At 42.6% G+C, this 15,153-nt stretch overlaps 1 protein-coding gene across 1 annotated transcript in view; it reads right to left on the reverse strand.

The window, feature by feature from the left end:
* The window catches only part of SULF1 (sulfatase 1), a 130,980-nt gene extending 116,599 nt beyond the window's left edge, over positions 1 to 14,381 (reverse strand). The window contains exons 1-2 of the mRNA XM_009278418.2: positions 14,221 to 14,381; positions 12,901 to 13,000 (exon numbers count right to left, since the gene is read on the reverse strand). The gene's annotated coding sequence lies outside the window, so the exon portion shown is untranslated. The remainder of the gene's footprint in view (positions 1 to 12,900; positions 13,001 to 14,220) is intronic.
* Between the last annotated feature and the right edge of the window lie 772 nt (positions 14,382 to 15,153).

A 15,153-nucleotide genomic window follows, 5' to 3' on the forward strand; every position in this document is an offset into this window, starting at 1 on the left:
AGTGAAGACACATGGATAAAAACTGAATCAGACTATGCTTGCTAGCAACTCAATTCAGTGAAAAGGTCAAAAATAGCAGGATGGTAACCAGTTTTAAAGTAAATGTTACTGAAGTTTAGGTTATTTTGAGTATTTTCAATGCTAAACCTTATAAACAAGTGTCAGAAATGTTTTCCCCTTTGCCCCAATCCTATAAAAATCAATTACAGTTCCTTTCTCCTTATTCCCTCACTCTGTGAAACTGAGCAAAGATAGCTCAGGTGTGGAGTGAACTTCAGGAAATATGTGTTCCCCTCTAAATTTTCAAGAATTGGCTGAATGGTTCAGGTAGTCACATCACTTGCATAATGTATGAGTCAGCAGTTGATCTCCTCTCTTACATGCTAAACAACCTTCTCACTAAAAAAGTGATTCAGATATTTTGCCCCAAAATTATGTTTCCTAGAATACTACCAGAGGTTGGTAGAAGTGACATGTTCCTAACAAAATGCTTGGCATTGAATGAACTGAATGTTCAGTGCCATTCACAAAGTTCTTAAGCTCAGACAGCAGGGAGCTCTTTAAGAGGGCAGGTATGAGCAAACTCAGGTAGAAATCAGACAGGCTGACTGGGAAATGAAATTACCCAGAATAATCACTAAACTATGGGTGGCTTTGGACTTCATATGTTTTAAGTTCATAAATTTCAGCTCTGTTGGTTAACACCTTACCTGGCAACGAATAGAATTTTAAAATAACTTTATAAGGACAATACATGCATCAATAAGATATGCATGTTGGACTAAAAATAAATTGGTTTAATTAACAGTTCTAAAGTTACAGAGACATCTAAGAACAACCACTACTGAGAATCAACAATGAAGTTATAGGAGGAACTTCAAGCAACATGAAGACAAGGGAAGGCAGCATTGCCAGTGCTGCGAAAGAGCAGCAAGGTACTCAGAGGAAACAGTATCACTGACAATAAGAGATGCAGAATTTTAAAGGCTGTTTCAGGGCTCCGGGCTGTGGGCTGCAGTTGTTTGAAATGGGTCTATTTCAGGACTCGCAAAGTTCACTTAAAGTTCTCTCAAACTTCTGAAAGAGACAATGAAAATCCATAAGTGAAAATAAAGCCTAAACTCAAAATAAAAATCTTGCATGGTTTTAGCTTATATGTTTTAAATAGTAGTCTTCAAAACTCTGTTTAGTTGGGCTGCACAGAAACCCACAGAATTTGAAAGAAATTCTTTGAAGGAGATCTTCTTAAAGATATCTATTGTGATGGACCTGGCCAAAAACAAGAAGAGGACCATGCCATGTGAATAAATTTTGGAGAAATATTTGTCCTGCAGCTCCCTGTGACTGGAAGAGCTATTTAAAGGTGAGTTAAGAGCAACTGCATATATCAGGAACAAATTACAAGCTGGAATGGAGGGTTGCTTTAATATACTCCTTTTTATAAATACCCAGTTTACTCAGACACTGAGAACTCAGGACAAAAATCAAGAATAAAACTTAATTTAAAGTAAAATAATGAAAACAACAACTTGAGGGCAAGTGTTTTAAGCAAAATAAGCAACTATCATCAAGTTTGAGGATGACACCAAATTGGGGGGAGCAGTTGATCTCCTCAAGACAGGGCTGCCATTCAGAGGGACCTAGGTGGGCTGGAGCAATGGGCCATCAGGAAGCTTATGGAATTCAGCAAGGACAGATGCTAAGTCCTGCATCTGGGAAGGAAGAGCCCCTTGCAATGATACAGACTGGGGATGGACTGGCTGGGGAGGAGCTCTGCTGAGAAGGACCTGGGGGTCCTGTCAGACAGCAGGCTGAACCTGAGCCTGCAATGTGCCCAGGGAGCACAGAAGGCCAACAGCATCCTGGGCTATATTAACAGCCACATATCAAATAGATTGAGAGAAGTGATCATCTCCCTTTGCTCAGAGCTCATCTCATTAGATGACACCTAGAGAGCTGTGCCCACTTTTGGGGCCCACAGTACAAGAACAGCAATGATAAACTGAAACAAGTTAAGTGGAGGGCCGCCAAAATAGTCGGGGGATGGAGCACTTGCCCTGCAGCAAGAACCTGGGATTGTTCCGCCTGGAGATGAGCTGGCTTTGGGGGGACCTCACAGCAGCTGCCCAGTACCTGTAATGAGGTTATAAAGGAGATAGAGCCAGGCTCTGTCAGAACAACAGTGCATGGCAGGAGTGCAAGAGATAATGGGCATAAACTGAAACAAAAGAGAGTCAAACTGGATATAAATAAAAGCAAGCTTCTTCCCTGTGACGAAGTCAAGTAGCAGAACAAGTTGCCCAAGACATTGTACACTCTCCATCTTCTGGGGTTTTCAAGATCCAACTGAATAAAATCCTGAGCAACTGGATCTGATCTCATAGCTGAGCCTAGTTTGAGCAGGACCTGAGACCTTCCGAGGTCCCTTCCAACCTGAATTTTCCAGTGATCATTCTGTGAGTATATGAAATGTTTAATATGTTTGTGAGGAGCCTGGCTGAGAGTGTCTTATTTTCACAGGAAAGGGTGACTTTCCTTGTTCTTGACAGAGGGATAAAGAATTTACTTGAATTATTACTTACAGATTATTTATGGAAGAACATAGTGCTAATCATACGATTGAGTTTTGTGGGGGCAAGAAGTGGCTCGATTAAATTGAGAACTAAACCAAAATGAAATTTGAGGTTAAAGAACAGCTGGTTCTTTCCCTGCACTACACAGTCAGCGCTCACACTGTCTCTGCACATTGTGGTGTCTCCCATAACAAAGCTCCGTAGAGCACACTTTGCTGTGGCATAACAAATGGAGACATCCCAAACTGCAAAATTCTGCAATGGTTACTACTGGGACTGAGGGCAAGAGAGAGGTTCAGACCTAGCTCTTCTCCTCTCAAGAGTGTGACAACTGAAGAACACGACAGGCTTTCCATTAAAAGCAGCAGTGTCCTGAGGACATAGATCCCGCTCTCTCTGAAACTCTCTCACAGGGAGATTGCCAAAGTATTTTGGAGTGAACACACCAAGGACCAGGAATAGCCCCCTCACTAGCCAAGAGCGTTCTGTCTCACTCTGTGTATGTTACACTAGGCACAAAAGATGCCCAGATAGAGATGGAAAACATGGCAACATTTCTAGGCTTTTGCAGAAGCAATGCACTCAGTATTCATAAATTGCAAATGTAGCAATTCTTTACATTTGTTCCTAATGCCAATAAAGAAGATGCTTGGGAGGAACCCATTAACCAAGCAAAGGTTTTCTCCTGAGATTTGTAAATCTCTAGCAAGAGGACTGGCAAAATCATCACTAGCAAAATAGAGCTGGAGACATGAGAGAGGAAGGCTTGACACTTCATCATCATTGCCACAAGCTATTAATTTCTCTCTGAAAATCCAGTTTAACAGTTTTGCTTCAGGAAAGATGAATGCCCATAGCAGGGAAAGTAAACATGAACTATGGAAAGTCTTTCTGGTTAAGCTGGCAAGGCTGCAGCCAAGATATTTCCCACTTAACCGTCATCAAGAAAAAGGTCAAAAAAGGCCAATGTATTTAAGCAGGGCACAGGACGGAACAGAACAAAACTTCCTATGAAAAAGATTAAGTTCACATTCTTTTGGCTTTCATTAAAACTATTCCACATCACTCCACACTTTCATTTAAAGCAGTTTCCTGACAGCATTGAACACAAGATCTTAAAGTAGGAAAATCAAAAGATAAAAGTGTAGATGGAAAACAGTTCACGTACTGTATACAAAATGGGGAAAAATATGAAGGACACATAAGAAACAGCAAAAGAGAAATAATACCTTTAGCCTTTGCAAATTATATAATACGTGGTGCCCAAGGTAATCTTCCATCCCGTGTACTTCCACGTACATGTACTTTAAGCTGAACAGTTCCCAGGGCTTATGTGGCTTTACCAAAGTAGAAGATTTTTGTTTTACACGAGGCTTCTAAGGAAGAAAGAATTTTCTTCCAGCACTACAAAATAGTAAGACCAAAACTAAGGTCTTCAGGTATGTCATTTCCAAGCTGCTGAGAAAACGGATTAGCATCTCTTTGACACTACCACCTCCCCATGTCCATTATAGCAACTATAGGTATTGGGCAATAGAATATGATACATGGCAAATGCCCTAGAAATGTTTGATTGTGCAATACCGGGCTCAGGATTTCTCCGGGAAGAAAAGAGAAGTATACAGTTGAGCAGACTGATATGTGGATGGATCAATAGATATGTACAAGAAGCACACTGAAACACCACTGAGAGAGGGAGAGAATGTATTTTCTTTCCATCCTCCACTCGCCAAATCTGGTCTACATTCCTTCAGGAGATCTATCAGCCATGATTCAGATTCCTACTCTGTCTGTTTTAGGAGTTGCCTATTCACTCAGACTCATTTGTGATGCCTGTATCTATAGTGTCAACATGGGAGTTTACTGCCCACCTGAATTTTCATCCTCCACTGTTCAGTAACATTGTTCCTATTAAGTGTAGATGTCGATGATTCATGATGAAGCAGGGCAAAGAACTTCTTCAAACAATGAGAGTGGCCCACGCAGAGCTTTGAAGATAAGGGCTGAGACATGGACTCCTCATTTCATACCAGATGTGACTCAGCAAGGTGTCTGGAAGAGAGGGCTGAGGCATTCCTGGAGACTTGCTCTGCCCTGTGTTAGGCTCTCATCCAAACTAACTGCAACACTTTTTCTGAAGATGAGTTGTTTGACAGTAATGTATGACTTCAGAAAACCCCAGACCCATAAATACTTGCATTACTGAGATCAATTCCAAACTGAAAAGCCCAGCATATTCTTCTATTGCAGGCAGGGAAAAGTGGCAGTTCTGGCAGCTATAGGAGGTGGGAGACTAAAAAGACAGTGAATAGTTCAAATAGCTACCAGATTCAACACACTGGTGCTCCACGTGTCTGTCTCTTTTCCAATGTCATGGTAGCACTGGTGTCACAGTTCAGGCTTCAGTACAGAACTGTATCACTGCAGCAAATATAAAATGGTTGAATCACTGTTGCTCGTTATCTGAATTGTCTCTGACTGAAGGGCAAATATTCTTGTGGCAAATTAAAAACTTGTCCTGCACTGGACTTTGCACTGGAGCTCCTGAGGTGTGTGCATGGACTCCATTAGTAATCGCCAGCAGAGGAATGAAGCAGACAGGTCACAGAAGTAGCATCACTCATCCCAACTGGAGCGGCTGATGCTTGTGTCAATGACCTCAGTAAACAGTGCACAGTATGTAGAAAACAGCTTTCCTCAAAGCAACTTTGAACCAGTACCCAAAGGGAGAACCAACAGAAAGTCAGCAGTGTGGTAGGTACTCCTGAGTATGACTGCAGAACTCACTCAACACAGGGATGCGTTCAAGCTCCTCGGCACATGTTTCTCTCTAATAACCCCATGGTTTTCTGACAACAATCAAGGATTCTTACATGGCACACAAAAGGAACAATACACAAAGCATGCATGGTCTTCTCACACTACTTGTGCTCTCCAGCAGCCAGAAAGAACAGTGAATGCTTCAGGCTTACATACAAGGTAGACAGGGTTCCTCAAAATGGACAATGTCAGGATATGGTTGCACAACATCACTTGTCCAAGACAGCATGGACCTCAGTTCTAGCTAGCCATGCCCTTCTTTTACTTGGCTTTTCCAGCCCATGCTGGCAAATATTCTCCACTCTAAAGGATTCACAGGATCTAATAGACTTTTTTTTTATGTTAAAGGGACCCATGGTACCCAAGATCAAAACAAGCATCTGTAACATAGACCTACTTCTTAAGATATGGTTACACTGCATCTCAAACCCTTCACAAGTCACTGAAGTGCAAAAAGGTGGAAAATTTGTAGAGAGGAAAAGTTTGTGAAGCAATTTAGTGAAAGGGAAAATTGGATGTGAGTTGCATAGAATGGAAAAGACCTAAAAAAGGGACGTACCTGTTTCAACACTCTTGTGGCTGCTCATCTTCCCATGTTGAACTATTTGTTATTTTCTTGAGAAACCTGGTGATCCCTGACTACACATACCTCAAAGTCTCTTCATTTTACCCTTCCTCACTTCAGAAGATCCATGCTTTAGAGGAATTCTCCATACCAAGCAGAAGAGAACCAAAAAACTAACTTATTAGCCTTTTGCACTCAGGAGTTGAGTTGCAAAGCAGTAGAGCACAGGAAGCCTTCCTCTGTGAGCCTATATACCAGCAATGGACTGAAGTTTACAGTGAGACAAGAAATGCCGACCCTCTACTGATATAGAGATAAAAGAAACTACTGGAATGCCTGGCAGATAAACTTGGGTTAACTTCAGAACATTTTTATTGGTCTAACTATGGTAATGGTCTCCCTAAATCCTGCACAAAAGTGGCCAAGAAGATAGTGTTACAGTCTCAGTTCATAAATTGGCTCTAGATGTAAAAAAGATCACAACAAGGTAAGTTCACATGTGCTTTACTAGGGACACATTCAGGAGTTTGCGTATTACAGCTATTCTTTCCAATAAAATAGTGAGGAATGACACCAAGGGAATCTTTGCTAAAAATTACTGCAAAGGTTGGCTTAATGCATACTTCTTTATTGCTACCAAGTTACCAAAACCCCAAATATTATTCTAAAATCTACTATGTTAGCATTTTTGCAGTCCTTGGAAAAAGTGACAGTTAAAAGGTATCCTGTGCTAATTATTTACAGCATGTTCAGTTTATTATTGCACTACTGTTCTCTAATTTGTGACTGGCATGCCCTGAGGCAGCCAAGTCAGTGGGAGATAATCCTCAAAAGATTTAGCATAGCTAAATCCAGAAACATGGGTACTGAATCTTTTACAATTCTGTCTTTCTTCCATTCTTTGTCCAACATCATACCCCTGTAAGGTCATTCATTATTCTTCACTACACCTTTATTGCTTGCAGGCACCAACATCTCTGATCCCCCTAAGCTTTATCTGCTCCACAGGCCTTCGAGACATTCCTTCAAGTAACAACAGTGGGTGATTTTTAAAACATTTTCCTGTAATTTAAATGATTTAGAAAGAAAAGGCTATGCATTTTTCTTGTCGGCATAACCCAGCACTGAAACGGATGACACTTTGAATGAGTACAGTGTTCCATTTCTACAGTCAGTACCTCAATTACATTTAATCTAAAATGACCATTCTAGTCTCTTCAAGTGAATCGCAGCTCCTGCTGTTCAAATGAAAGACTTGCTTCATGCTTTCTTCTGTGGAAAGAAGACACCTTAAGGAGCTGCGCAGGAATTACATTACAGCTGTTCAAATACAGACAGTGTTTATCCATGACATCGCACATCTGTGGGCCAACCAAGACACTCAAGATTATATCAAGTCCCTCCAGCTTAAGCTCCTTAGCAATCCTCGTAAAGCAAGTGGGTAAGCTCCATGTGCAACTGAAAGAGGCAGATGCCTTTGAAGGTTTCCAAGAGGAAATCCTGCCTGCCTAAGCGCAATGCCTAGGGTCCTTCAGAGGGACTCTCTTCATTGATCAGAGAGAGAATACGCCTTTAGGTAGCTGCTGTATAAGTATTTAAGACCCAGGGGCACCTCAAGTGCCTTGGCTATGCAGACTGGATCCCACCCTCAGAATCTCATTCACCTTTTTTAAAGCAGCAGCTCAGCAGGCACTTGTGTTTCTTTCCTCTTTTCTCCCTACACTTTTTATTAGCTTCTCTCCAAAGCTTACTTGTCTATTTAAAAAGTCAGAAACAGTAAGCGGGGTCTTTCCGCATTCTGAGTGACACTGCAGCAATCCTCTCCATAAAAATGGATACGCTTTTGTTAAGAGCATGCACATTTAGCCTTCTGCTTATGGCAACGCTGGCACAGTCGCACGTGTCTGTTATCACACCTTCTCCTGTAGACACACACAGTGCCCTGGTTCACAGGTTGAGGTGTCACCAGGTAGCTGAGTGATCTTACAGTGATCTTACATCCCCCTAAAGGGGAGGCCACGTTTTTCCCCCTCACCCCAAGCCACCAGCTCCAGCCACTTCCCTTGCACCTTGTGGAGCTTCTGTCCACTTGCTGAGCTGAACCAACTCACTAGGCCAGCAGCACGTGCAGCCTCCTGCTGCTCCAGTGAGCTCATTCAGCATGCCAGGAGGTGAGCCAAGAGCCAAACCTGGCACGAGGCAGGAGATGGGAACACACTGCCAGAGGCAGAGGATGGGAGGATCAAGGATGGGTTTCTCCAGGGCAGCAACCTATTCCACTGGCTGAGCGGAGTCAAGGAGCCTCACCCTCCGTTGCAATAAAACCTCTTTAACAAAATGGGAGTTACCAGACAAATGATCAGAAATTCTGGGGGGAGTTGATTATGGTAAACCTCAGGAAAAAAAGTTGGGGTTTTTTAATTGCCAGGCATAACATACACAAACCCACCTTATTCACAAAGTCTGCATGCATTTACATAGTGAGATTTGGGATTTCCGTTAGTTTCCTTCACATTTCTGGAGCTGCATGCAAGTCAGCTTCCTCAGCAACCAGGAGGATTAGGTTTAAAAAAACAGAAAGGAGAGATCTGAACTTCTCACGTTATATCTTGCCTTTACTTGAAGCTTTACAAAGGAGGCTAAATATCACGAGACTACTGATAAAAGTCAGGAGAGTTGGCAGCTCTGCAGACATTTATGGGCTCGGTAACACATTTTTCTGTTTTTAAGTGAAAACAGGCAAAACAGTGCATATGCTAGAGTAATGAACATCTTGGCACATTGCAATTACAATACTGGAACAGACCACTATTCTGTTTTTATGGATGCTTTTGAGAAAAACAATTCCTATGTTGAGCTCCCTGTTACATTTATTCTCCAGAATTCTAGTGCCAAAGGCTTCCCCATCTTCTCTGTGGGCTTTCCAAGCAGAGTTCACCTCCTGTGAAGCACCACAAAAACACTGCTGCTGTGGAGCAGCTCCTCTTCTTGCTAAGATGGGTTAGTCACATCATAGAGCAATGGCAATATGCAATGCCATAATTACACTCAGACAGCATCAGGAGAGATTTTTTTTTCTTAAGAACATAAAATTATTGACTTTCAGTGTTTTGCTTCCATTTAGAAACTCCTTGAAATATTCTGTGGATAATCTAGCATTGATCTACAAAATAGTCTGAATTTCCATAGCATGATACCACCTCTAGCAATCTTCCAGAATACGATGGTGGTATCGTCACACTAGCCTGTGATATAATTGGTGAAAAAGAGTATTTTTGTTTGGAGTTCCAGCAATATTATCAACTTTGCAGGGAGCTATGAAAGTTACAATGTAGAATTATAGTCAATTGTAAGTTAATTTTTGATATAAAACAACTCGAAACAAAACTTTAAGAAAGTCATGATAAAATTTTAGGTGAAAAGGTCAATTATTACAAAAATGTTTCACTGTAACCAAATCACCAGTGATGGTTAAGGCTGGAAAGACTCAGAGCTCCAGAATTAATAGAGCACACCCAGTAAAAAAGGCTTACCAAAGGTTTAAGTGGATTCTGAAACTGGGAATTAAAGTTCTGGGAAATCACTGATACCAAATCTGCTGTGTGCAATGCATAAACCAGAAGATGAAACAAGTATTACTTTTCTCAGAAAATAAAAGTCTTAAGACACCAAAAATTAAAAAGGAATTACTCTCACCAGTTAACAATAACTTTTGAGCATGAACAAGCAATACTAAAGCAAAGATCTTGCTGGGGCTCTCAAAAGGAGTCTACTGACATAAATGAAATATGCTAAAACACTTCAGCTAAAAAGTGTCCGGTTTGGCAATTCATATATTACTGTGTTGCATTCTGAGGTGACACTGGTGAAAGCCTTGAGTCTTTCCACTTTAGAGTGTCCTCTACAAGCACACGACAGTGTTGAACGTGCCCTACTTGGTAAGAACAACAGTAAAGTTACTGCGCCCTGATCATATGGAAATGGTGAATCAGTGTTGGAGCAAGAAAAGTGAAAGACAAAAAAAAAAGAGGGGGCGGGGAGGGAATATTACGTTGCTGGTCCAGCTGGGAAGGCAGGGTGGTGATTTAGGACTTGTTAAAGGGAGAAGCAGGCTGACTTGCTGCCACTACTGGGGCACAGCAAAGGGGATTGTATCACCTCCCACTCCCTTCTCCCGCTACTTTCCACACGTGTAACTGTGTAGGGACAAGGTCTACAGGTAATTGCAGTGCAGGGACAGCCACAACTCAATGGATTATTCACTATGTACATACAGCCCCCTTGCTCCATCTGTAGCCCCCTTACAGAAGCTCTACCTGCGATGGAGGTGTTAGGAAAATCTAGTATGAGAAAGACAACTGCTGGGTGACACGTGTGTCACGTAGCTCTCTTGTAAGCTGTGCTATTCAGTGCCTTCTAATTTAATATCCTCAAAATCTCCTAAGACAGCAGTTAAAATTTAAACAGGCATTCTGAAAACACACTCTTGATCCCATTATCGGTATCGTGGATGGGATTACAATGAGGGTGGTAATGGTGGAATTTTTTTAGGAGAGATCTAGTATCAACAGCAGGAGTGGCCACTAATTGGATTCTTTCTGTGTCACCGCAGAGTTGTCACGGGACCCTCGTTCTCTGTTGAACACTGCAGCTCTCAAGGCACTCAGAAAGGAGCTTTCTCAATTGTTATCGCATCAGTCTGCCTTCCCACTCAAACACAAATCCCCCAAAGCCCTTTCTAAAGCTAAGGAAATCATGGAACCCGCGACTCCCATGACATCTGCGACAAGTGTCCAGCCTCGCCTGGGTAAGAATGAGTCCTGCCATTACACAAGGCTCGAACTCCTGATCCTGCATGAACAAACATATAATATCGAGTGCAGTATGTAAGTTAAACAAAGCTAGATAATAAACTGCAAACTGTCAAAATAGTCTGCAATAAAGTGATCTAGCCAGAACAGAATTTGCAAATCTTTCAAAATATTTTTTTCGATAGCTGTCTAACTTCCACTGAGTGTGGGTTTTATAATGGCTTCCACATTTGGAAACACTGTTCCCAGCATCACAACACTTTTAATAAACTGTTTTTATCAGTTCCTGACTGGAATGAGAGCTGTTACAATAATTTTCACACTGATACTTGCCATCTCTAGGATACTTCTGGATTCTTAGATGCATTTTTTGCCCTAATGACCTCTCATTTAGCCTACTTTTTGAAGATGTATTTACATGCCATTTGGAAATTCACCAAGGTGGGTTTTTTTTTTTCAATGTGAAATTACACCAATCATAATTATTTTTTTTTTTCCTCTGAAGCAGAGACAAAAATCAATGAAAGGCCAAGGAGACATGCCAGGCAGCAGAAATGGAAGTTACATATTATGATGGAACAAGCTCACCCACCTCGATTATAAAGTGCTAAGAAAGGAAGCCCCTGACAAGCAATAAACTGATACATAATTAAGACAATTCAGGGTAGAACACATTCTGGCTGGAAAACATTTTCTTGGGCTCTGTCTCACTGCTCGGAGCAGTGAGGAAAAAAAAAGTGACAGTTTGAAAACAACTCTATGAAGACAATCAGTATCCCACCTAGTCCGCACTAGCTGGGGGGAAAAGAAGCCCACCAGCTTTTGTGCAGTGCAGATTCCCTCACATCACAAACACAGTTGATAGTACAGACATGCCTGGTATGTTCAGCATTCCATATCAAGCAAAGATGAATTAGCCGCAACAAAAATGTATTACAGCTTTCATGCAGCAGTTTATGGATCTTTTTGTACCTCTGGAATTTTTTACCTTGAGCGTATCGTGGATCTACCAAGGTTGTACCGGTCTCAGATCTTTTCCTCAGATTATTTTTATCTCACTGTGAGGAACATCTTTGTGAGTTCTGAACACTTTTACAGCTGCTAGGATGCTAATGGGAACTTCATGTGTGTACCCAGTACAAGTGCTCTCAGGGAAAAAAAAGCCAATGTCAAAGGAAGGTATGTAGAAGTCACCATAAATATGTCTTTGAATGTTTACCATCTGGAACAGTAGATTACATTTTGACAAGAAGCTGGACTGCCCCGTGGGCATTGTCTTTTAAACAGCCCCATCATTATAAAGGAAGGAAAAACATGATTTGCTGTTCCTAGTTTCTCAGCAAGATTGTCTGGCAGTGCTAGAGAAACTTGGTTTTTTTTCTAGTAAAACAATAACAAGCTGGGCATGTGTAGTTAGCTATGCACTTTCTTGAAAAATATGTTTTCTTATAGATCATCTGATCTGTGATCTGATGATACCCACAGAGAGGGATGCATTTCAGTTAGGCTGTGACAGCAGCAGGCTGTGAAAATCACAGTGCTGCACCTTAGCTTTGCTGGAAGACTAAACCTCTCTGCACTGAAGCTGGCTTATTGGACTTCTCACAGGACACACTGGGAAGAGAGAAGAGGAGAAATCCAATATACAAGGCTTTAACATGGAGTCATAGTGAGAGTTTTCTTTGGTTTTGTTTTTCATTTTTAAATTTGTAAAAGTTTCTGTCACTTTTTACAAAGAGAAAGAGTGGTCTGAGAGAAAAATCAAAATGGTCAAATTTATTCACATACGTCCTGGTCTAGTCATGCAGTCGTATTAGGGATTTAGCTAATTCTCTGTTTGAAATTGCTGTGGGTCACTTCTGAGGACACATTCTTACTGAAGAGTGTGTTTGAAAATACAAGCTGAGAACAACCTGTAAAGGGGCCAAGTAGCCTGCTCAAAAAAAAAAAAAAGTTAACAAAAAAAGTTGGTTTGAGGCAAAAATATATGTGCAACCTGAAACATGGTTTTATGGGCATCGTTACACAGTTGAATGCCAAAATCACAAAGCACCAGCTATAAATCCCCTTGCTCAGCCTGCTAAACAGATCTTATTTCAGAACACATTATATACAGTATTATTTATAGAACATCTCACCTGTAAATGGTGAGGACAGTGTTAGATTTCTTTCACAAGTAGGAGGCCAATAATTCATAAGCACCACAGGTATGTGAGAGTTAGTGTGAAGATCTGTTATAGTGTGAAAGAAACAAATAATTTTGTTACTCTGCACAGGAAGACAGTATATATATATACACTAAATCTTTTATTAAAAAAAAAAAAAGGAAAATATCCCATCCTCTAGTTTCTCCATCTAGATCATTTAGAGTAAAACAATGAGAACATCTTAATTCTCTGATAAGCTAACATACTGTAATTAGTGATAACATTTCTGACTTCTTAGTTAATTTGCTGGGCTTCCCACGCTCCAGTCATCAATGAACTTAATAGCTGAAAGAAATGAGAATGATAGCAGAGTACTTCCATAACTAATTTCTAATTACATTTCTGCCCCTCTTCCTTCCTAAACATAAATTTTTGCTTACTTTTAATTAACACTTCAGATCGCTAGTTTAGAATCTATAAATACAGCGAGACTTTAATGATCCATTATAGTGATGCTACTTAGTTTTCAATGACTTGTAAAACTTTCACAAACAGATCTGCAAATGAATTACATCCATCTGCTCTGCTGCAGCTGCAAGAGCAGCATTACATCGTACGCCGCCTTTCCCTACTTTCCTGACTTTCTCTTAACTTTAAGCCCATGTGTAAGCCAAACCGTCTCTACACGGATCATCAGAAGCCCAGCCAGGTCTCTATAAAGGAGTCTTCAAACTTTACAGACATCTCAAATGCACTTTCCGAACACCCTGGGTTGCCTCCCAGCTGAGCCCCAGACAGGCTGCACGCTGCTCAAGCATCCTCCTCGAAACCTAAGGAAATGCTCCGCCGCGATTCCTTTCCCCCGCCCGACCACGCACTTTCCACGGCTCGGCGGAGAGGCGGAGGCACTTCTACCCGCAGCCGCCGCGGCAAACGTTGTCCGGCTGCCGCTTCCCCCGCGCCGGGGGTCTGGGCGCAGCACGTGTGTGCGGGAGAGGGGAGCCCTGCCCGCGAGAGGGGGAGAGGAGGCGCCCGCGGTGGGAAGAGGCACCGCTCCAGAGGCGATTTTCTAATCCACACCTTCAAAAGCGTGACCTTAGCTGCGCTAAGAGTGTTAGCCCTATGAAGACAGCCAAGCATCAGGCTGTGCTCGCTGTTATCTGTCAGCCGTACAATAGCAGCATTGATAAGGCGGCAGCAACTGGCTTTGACAAGTGTGCTGGGCTAGCATTCCTCTGAAAACCGTGAAGGAAAAAGAAACAGGGAGAGAGAGAGGCAGAGGCATGAGGTGCCTTTTACGTTACCTGAACGAAGCGTGGGGGTTTATGTTTCCCTCCGAGCTGCTGGAGACGATTCCTCCCTCTTCTCCCCCAAAGCTAGGTAGTTCTTCTTTTGCTTGCAGCTCACCCTTGGGGAAGACCACACAGCTCCAGCAAGGCTGCCTCTCTTCCCTAATCCCCACTCGAGTGTGATGACACACACTAACCCCAACCATCTGTTGAAACACGTCCTCAAGCACTCAGCACAGTGGTGTGTCAAGACGGGCTGCCCAATCCAATCGCTGGGGCTGGGTGGCTCTTAAGGAGCTGGAGGCAGAGACAAGGGCAGAAACTATAGGGCTGAGAACTCTTTAGCAAAGTAACCTGAGATTTTGAGCAAGGGCTGCTATTGAAAAAAAGAGCAGAAGGGGGAGGTACTAGCGGGAAGGTAGAGGGAGTGGATTAGTCTGGTGGCCGGTTGTGTTACTTCTCACAACTCCTTGTATTCCCAAGGGACCACTGGGACCCCCGCACAGTGGGATGCACAGAAGCACAAGAGCGACACTAAAATCTTTTTATAGCGGGTCTATTGAGGGCAATCTCCTCCGAGAGACGCTTTTCTAAAAGAGATAAAAGATGCAGGTTGAGATCCTGATAAAGTGCTAATGTGGGAGTCGTTTGCACTGCAATGTGACATCTGCATCCCGAAATCCCAACTCCTTACCGTGCCGCGATCAGCCCGCGGCTGCCTCCAGCCTTCCTGGGGGAACGGCGGAGAGAGGCAGAAGGAAAACCGGGGGGTCGAGGGCGGGGAGAAGAGGGGAGATCCAAAGGGCAAATATTTCTACTTCTGCACAGATATCTGCAACTCCTTCGCACCAGCCCGCGCTTCCCCGGACTCGCTGCAAATGCCCGGGCTCCCCGGCGTGCCCAGCGGCACGCTCCCCGCCCGCGGCGTGCCTGCTGCAGCCGCTCCGC

Source organism: Aptenodytes forsteri, unplaced genomic scaffold (genome assembly GCF_000699145.1).
Source record: "Aptenodytes forsteri isolate BGI_AS27 unplaced genomic scaffold, ASM69914v1 Scaffold18, whole genome shotgun sequence".
NCBI classification, from domain to species: Eukaryota; Metazoa; Chordata; class Aves; order Sphenisciformes; family Spheniscidae; genus Aptenodytes; species Aptenodytes forsteri.